This window comes from Gekko japonicus, unplaced genomic scaffold (genome assembly GCF_001447785.1).
Source record: "Gekko japonicus isolate JY-2015 unplaced genomic scaffold, Gekko_japonicus_V1.1 scaffold425, whole genome shotgun sequence".
Lineage (NCBI taxonomy): Eukaryota > Metazoa > Chordata > Lepidosauria > Squamata > Gekkonidae > Gekko > Gekko japonicus.
Window position 1 is genome coordinate 482,434 of NW_015176464.1, and position 6,517 is coordinate 488,950.

General features: G+C 49.1%; 1 protein-coding gene across 2 annotated transcripts in view; it reads left to right on the forward strand.

The window, feature by feature from the left end:
- Positions 1-6,301: 6,301 nt before the first annotated feature.
- LOC107123741 (A-kinase anchor protein 17B-like) overlaps positions 6,302-6,517 on the forward strand; it is a 15,096-nt gene continuing 14,880 nt past the window's right edge. The window contains exon 1 of one of the 2 annotated variants that reach the window (XM_015427078.1): positions 6,302-6,366. The gene's annotated coding sequence lies outside the window, so the exon portion shown is untranslated. The remainder of the gene's footprint in view (positions 6,367-6,517) is intronic. The other variant, XM_015427079.1, reaches the window with a different exon arrangement.

The window sequence follows — 6,517 nt, forward strand, 5'->3', positions numbered from 1 at the left end:
TGAACCGCTGCAGCGCGGTGAGCCGGCTGTCCCGTTTCCAGGTCGCCATGCCGCCACCCCGCCGGCGGCTGCAGCATGCCAGCCACGGGCCAGGCGACTACCATGGAAGGAGCGCGGCGCTGCCTCCCGGACGCAGCCCAGCCCCTCCGCCCCCCGCCAGGCCGTGGGTGGGAGGGAGGCGGCGCTTCCTCGCTTGGAGACGGGAAAGGGAAGGGCGCGCGCACGCAGACAGGGCGGCGAAGGAGGCGGCTGGGTAGTGCGGCTGCTGACAGTGAGCGAGGCCGCCGCCTGGCACTGGCAAAGGAGCTCCTTTTTGGGAGCTCGTCCAAATAGCCGCAGAAGAACAGCTGACGAGGAGCGCTCCGGAAAAGCTTGACTTCAAGCTGAGGCAGGCCAAGGCTGTAAGAAACCGGAAAGTGGCGGGCGAGCGGCTCTGCAGGCCGCCCTCGAGGCAGGTGGCGGGAGTTCAGGGGCGCTGGGGTACGCATCGCGCCTCCTTGCCCCGTCCCAGTCGCAGACGCCAGCCGCCTCCCCCCGCCCCGGACTCTGTCCTCCTCGCCCCTGGCGGTTCCCTTCTTCCCCTCACAATGGCTCCGAAGACCGAAGTGTGCCATTTTCAGACAAGTCTTTTAGCCCCGCAGCTGCCCCAATCTAAAAGGCGCGGGAAAGGGCCGCTGGAGCCTTTGGGTGCATCCAGAAGAGCGCCTGGAGGAGGCAGCAAAGTGCCAGTCTCTGACGCTCCGACTGACTCACTGCCTCCAGGCTGTCACTGCAAGATCAACCTAGCATACCTACTTGGAGGTGGGCCTTCTGCCTGACAAGGGCGCCAGTTCTTCCAACTTGACGCCTGCATTGCCCACACATATTTCCCCACTGTCGCTTCTGGTCAAACGGGTTTTGCCGTTTTAAAAAGCAAAATAAAACCCCGGAAACACTTTTCACCAGAGGTGAAAGTGGATGAGCGTCCACACCTGGAACAGCAATTTCTTCTTTCAGGCCACCTTCAAATATCTGGGAGGGGGGGAATACTGTCTATAGCCTGCCATAGACATTCTTGCAACACTATAAGGTAGATTACAATTATTATCCCAGTATTGCAAAGCTAGGGGAAGGTGGAGTGGCTTGAGGCTTGTTTTAGATTGCTCCGTCAGGTGAAATTTAAACACTGGATTTCCTGGTTCAGAGGTTATTCTCTTAGGCACAATACTATTAATGGAGCATATGTCTTAGTTCTCATCAAGAATATCAAGTAGACTGTGATCGGGAACTCACATGTGAAAGCTTCACTATACAAAACTACAGCTTGTCCAGAACACAGCGGCAAGGGTACTTACAAGTGCCCCACTGTCTACACACATTCAACCTGTGCTTTGCCAGCTGCACTGGCTGCAAGTTGAGTACTGGATCTGCTTCAAGGTTCTGACCTTTAAGACCCTTAACAGTCTGGGACCAGCGTACCTGCAGGACCACCTCTCCCGGTATGTCCCCCAAAGAGCCTTGCGCTTAGAAGCTGAAAACCTGTGGCCCAAAAGATGTCCAGCTGTCCTCAACTAGAGCCAGGACCTTTTTGGCCCTGGCTCCGGCCTGGTGGAACTCTCTGTCTGGTGACATCCATGCCCTATGGGACTTTGCTCAGTTCCGCAGGGTGTGTAAAACAGAGATGTCCTCCCAGGCCTAGGGTTGAGGACAGCAAAGGCCCACACTGTGGCTCTCATCATGGCCTCCTCCATGACCAGTCCCTGATCTGCCCGGAGGAAGGGAGTGAAGCGCAGTTTTATGCCATCGTTAAGTCCAGTTGGTTTTATTGTAAATTAAAATTAAATTATTCTATTTATTTTAACTGATTGTGCACTGCCCTGAGCCCTTTGGAAAAGGCAGTCTATAAATGTAAATAATAATAATAATGGTATATTATTATGGCCGGAAAGGACATAGCTGGGCCGGAAGCAGGCGAAGCCGCGTGTCTGGGAAGAGCGCACCACCACCGAACGCCAGAGACAAGACACTTCCGCCAAGTCCCGAGTCCCGTCTGACCAAGCCGAACTGCCCCGACAGAAAGAACATCATGACATGCCACCACAGAGGGGGTGCTGGTAGGATGTCCCTCCCCTATATACATTGTGCCCGTAGCTAGGAACAGAAACGGTGGTTAGCACCAAGAAAAACTTGTAAGCCGCTCAGAGACCCCAACTATGGGATTAGAGCGGGGTATTAAATTGAAAGCATGAATAAATAAATGGTATTATGGTATTCCCAGTAGTCATGTATGGCTGCGAGAGTTGGACTATAAGGAAGGCCGAGCGCCGAAGAATAGATTCTTTTGAACTATGGTGCTGGAGAAGACTCTTGAGAGTCCCTTGGACTGCAAGAAGATCAAATCAGTCAATCCTAAAAGAAATCAACCCTGACTGTTCCCTGGAAGGCCAGATAATGAAACTGAAGCTCAAATACTTTGGCCACCAAATGAGAAGGGAGCACTCACTGGAGAAGACCCTGATGCTGGGAAAGATTGAAGATCAAAGAAGAAGGGGACGGCAAAGGATGAGATGGTTGGACAGTGTCATCGACGCAACGAAAATGAAATTGAGCCAACTTCAGAGGACAGCGGGAGACAGGAGGGCCTGGCGGGAGCTGGTCCATGGGGTCGCGAAGAGTCGGACTCGACTGTGTGACTGAACAACAACAATAATTAAAAAGTCCATCTACATAGAACATGTCAAGACTAGTTGGCCAAGTTTATGAGTGCAATCAATATGCATAGTTATTCCTCTCTAAGCCAACCAAAGTCAATGGACTGAGTCAGGAGCAACTCAGCATAGGTTTGCACCATTCTCCATGATATGCTGGTTTTCTCTGTGAGGGGAGTTTTTAAAAAACCAGAGCATGCAACCATATGAGTCTTTACCTGCAGACTAAAGTAGTTCAGCCCAGACACAGGTTTACCACCACAGTGAGAACTAAGTATGTTTCTCTTAGCAAAATTATCCTTGATGGTTGCAAGATCTGTCATGTTCAGAGGTAGTACAAGATATTAGGAGGGGAAGCAATGCAGGGGCATGAGCATTACCTTCCTGTCCTTTTTCTACAAGTATCTCACTGGCTGAGACCAAAGACTGATAGGCCTTAGTTTGATCCTACAAGACTTATTTTGCCTGCTAAAGGCACTGGAGAAAAAACCTTATGGATTTTCAGCACCTGTCCATAGATAGAAAAGGCTGCAAGAGTGTGGGTTGCAGTGCCCAGAGTACTGGAAAACAGGAACAGTCAGGGACTGTGTCTCAAACTGCAGCGGTATACCTCCGCTGGAGCTTCAGCAGCAGGCTCGTAGCTAACGCGGGGCCAACAGGGTCCAACCCCCTAGCAGTTTTTATGGGGCCCCTTCCTGAGCCTCAGCTCCCCTACCCCAACACCCCCTGATTGCCTGTCAACCTGTTGGCAGGGAGGACAAGGGCAGTTGTTTCAGAGGCTGCCCCGGGTGCTGTGCTGCAGGAAGAGGCACTGGGGCTCCTTGGGGAGGGAGGGAGCTGGACCTGTACGCTCCGCAGGGAAAGCCTGCCCTTGCATGAGGGGAGGTGGGGGACAGAGGGAAGCTGCAGCCCTTGCCCTGGAGCCTTTGATTGAATTAGTAGGTGGCCTCCCCCAGGCCCCCTCCCTAAAAAGTCCTTAGCTACGGGGCTGTTCAGCAGTAGAATATTTCTCTTTTGCAGTGTCAGCATTCCCAATCCAAGGCTCCTTGTTCACTTCACTGCATCTGCACTTTTTACCAAAATGAATGACTTGATTGCTGATAACACAACAAAGATTCTTGTGGCACCTTAAACATATTTATCATTGTCATAAGCTTTTTTTGAGCCCAAGCCCACTTTGTGAGATACATAAATGTTCAGTTGGCAGAAATATATGCACAAGGACATAAACTGGGAAGGGGGGGCAGGGGAAGTATTCCAAGCAGAGGCTATAAGGGCCCATAGATAAAATGCTGCAGCAGTGTGTGGAATTGAGAAAAGGACATAGCTGTGTTACTTTGTAGACTACAGATGAAAACAGAATCCAATGAAAACAGTAAACAGTCAAATCAGTGTAAATGTGGATTACCCCCAATCTCTGATGGAACTGCAAAAGGAAGATGAACAGTGTATTTAAACCTGCAAGGAACTGTAATTGCTTTGTGTAGGTCATAGTAAAAAGGTAAAGGTTCCCTTGCTCGAAAGCCAGTCGAATCCGACTCTAGGGTTGCGGTGCTCATCTCCGTTTCAAAGCCGAAGAGCCAGCGCTGTCCGAAGACGTTTCCGTGGTCATGTGGCCGGCATGACTAAACACCAAGGCGCACCGAACGCTGTTACCTTCCCACCGAAGTGGTCCCTATTTATCTACTTGCAATTTCTTGCTTTTGAACTGCTAGGTTGGCAGGAGCTGGAACTAGAGATGGGAGCTCACTCCATCATGCGGCACCCAGGTCTCGAGCTGCTGAACTACTGACCTTCCACAGCCTGCAGTTCAGCGTCTTAACCACTTGAGCCACCGCAGCTCCTGTAGGTCATAGTAGGGGTACTATATTTCATAAATGGGAATGATTCACAGTACAGGGAAGGGAATTGTTCCACAAAAACAGAATTAAACAGAGTCAATATAACCTGCCTCCAGTATCAAAATCCTTTGCTACATTCAGGAAAGGGTTAAGCTCAAATCAGAAGAGGATTGCTCCAAAATCTGTGGTTTCGAACAGGGAATCTGCTTCCAGATATTAATACTCAATAACCTTTGAGGCAGTCTAGCTGTAATCTGCTGCTGATGTAATATTTAGCATTATGTAACATGAACATATTTGTATTTTTATCTAAACACATCATAAGCATTGACTTAGTAGCTGAATCTACTGATGGTGCCCTATTCTTTCCGGTACGGTGGTATACAGAAAAACCTTGAGACTTGATTCAGCATTCACTAATCACATAGGACAGTCTTGAACAAAGCCGCTGTTACTGAACCCTGAAATTCAAAATATGCATGATAATATTGACCTGCCTTACAGGATTGTTGTAAATATTACTTAAAATGCTTTGAATATTTTGAAGTCTAACTTCTGGATTTCTCTCTTGACTGGTTGAGACAGGGCAACTGAAGCCTGTACTATGTGCTTTTATTTATTTATTATATTAGGTTGTAATTAATTAGTAATTTATTACTATAGTAATTGTATTATATTACCAGATATATTAGGTTTTGTATACTGCCCTCCCTGCAGGTGGGCTTAGGGCAGTTCACAAGAGATTCATACAAAACACATTACACCCATGTATCAAAACCAATTATTAATTTGAAAAATTAAACAGTTGATCAGTTTCATCTTTTAAAGTCCCCAGTTTCTGTGCTAATCTATGCTGTTTGTAGCACTGAAATAACTGCGATTTCTAGTATCAAGAACTGCTTCCTACCATAAAAAATATTTCCTAGCACAATATTCAGAGTAAAACCAAAAAGGATGCTTATAGCACCCTAACAACTCGTAGCGCAGTCCTATGTAGAATTACTCTAATCTGCACCCATTGATTTTGGTTGGGCATAAAAATTGCAGGATTGATGACAGAAGCTCTTGTGGCACAGCCTGCTTTATCACATGTATGATGGCAATCTCATGTATAAACAATTCTTATTCACAATGTCTTCCTTTGTTTTATTGGATTTTCAAAAATGGATATTACAAAACCAATTCAGCATACTACATTAAAGCAATTCGAAGAGAATTCTGCCGTGTTTGATTGCTCCTTCCTGTAAAGCAAACAGGAAAACAGCCCTCCTTACCCTCACAAAAATTATTAGCACATCTGGAAGAAAGATCCTCTATCCTAGCCAACAGGAATGTACCATATTTCAAGTCCCAGAATCACTGGACACGGGATAGAAAAAAAGATGAGGAAAATCCCTTAAAGAAGCAACAGAGCAAGGCTGCATTTAACATGGGAGCAGGTCCCACTCAACATAGGGGGGGCTGACTTCCGAGTAAACAGACACGGGGGGCCGGGTGCAGCCCGAAACGATCGCAAGGGGTCCACAAGTGGGACTTCCTTCTGAGTAAACACGCTCCAGGATCCCGCTGCTGCTCAACCCAGCTCGCTTACCTAGGAGTAAATCCCCTTGACTCCTCTGAGATTTACTTCTGAGTAAACATGCCTAAGGGACCGGGCTAGAAAGGGGAGACGGAAAAGGAAGGAAAGCCCCTCTAAAACAGCAGAAAAGGAAGGCCGGAGAGGGTCCTGCAACGGCTCCGCTGTCGGGGGCGGCTGAGTCTGGCGTGCTCCGCCCCGGGGAGGCCGGACCAGGAAGCGTGTGTGGCCGGCGGGGGCTGCTGGAGCCGCGGCCTGAACGGTAAGAGAGGCAGGGCTCGGAGGACTGGTCGTTCCCAGCAAGGCCCAGCCCGAGCGCCTGGCTTGTGGGCCGAGAGAAGGATGGTGTGTAGGGGGGACGGCGACGGAGCGCTCGCGGCCTATGGCGGGGGTGGGGATGGGGGGGGGTGTCG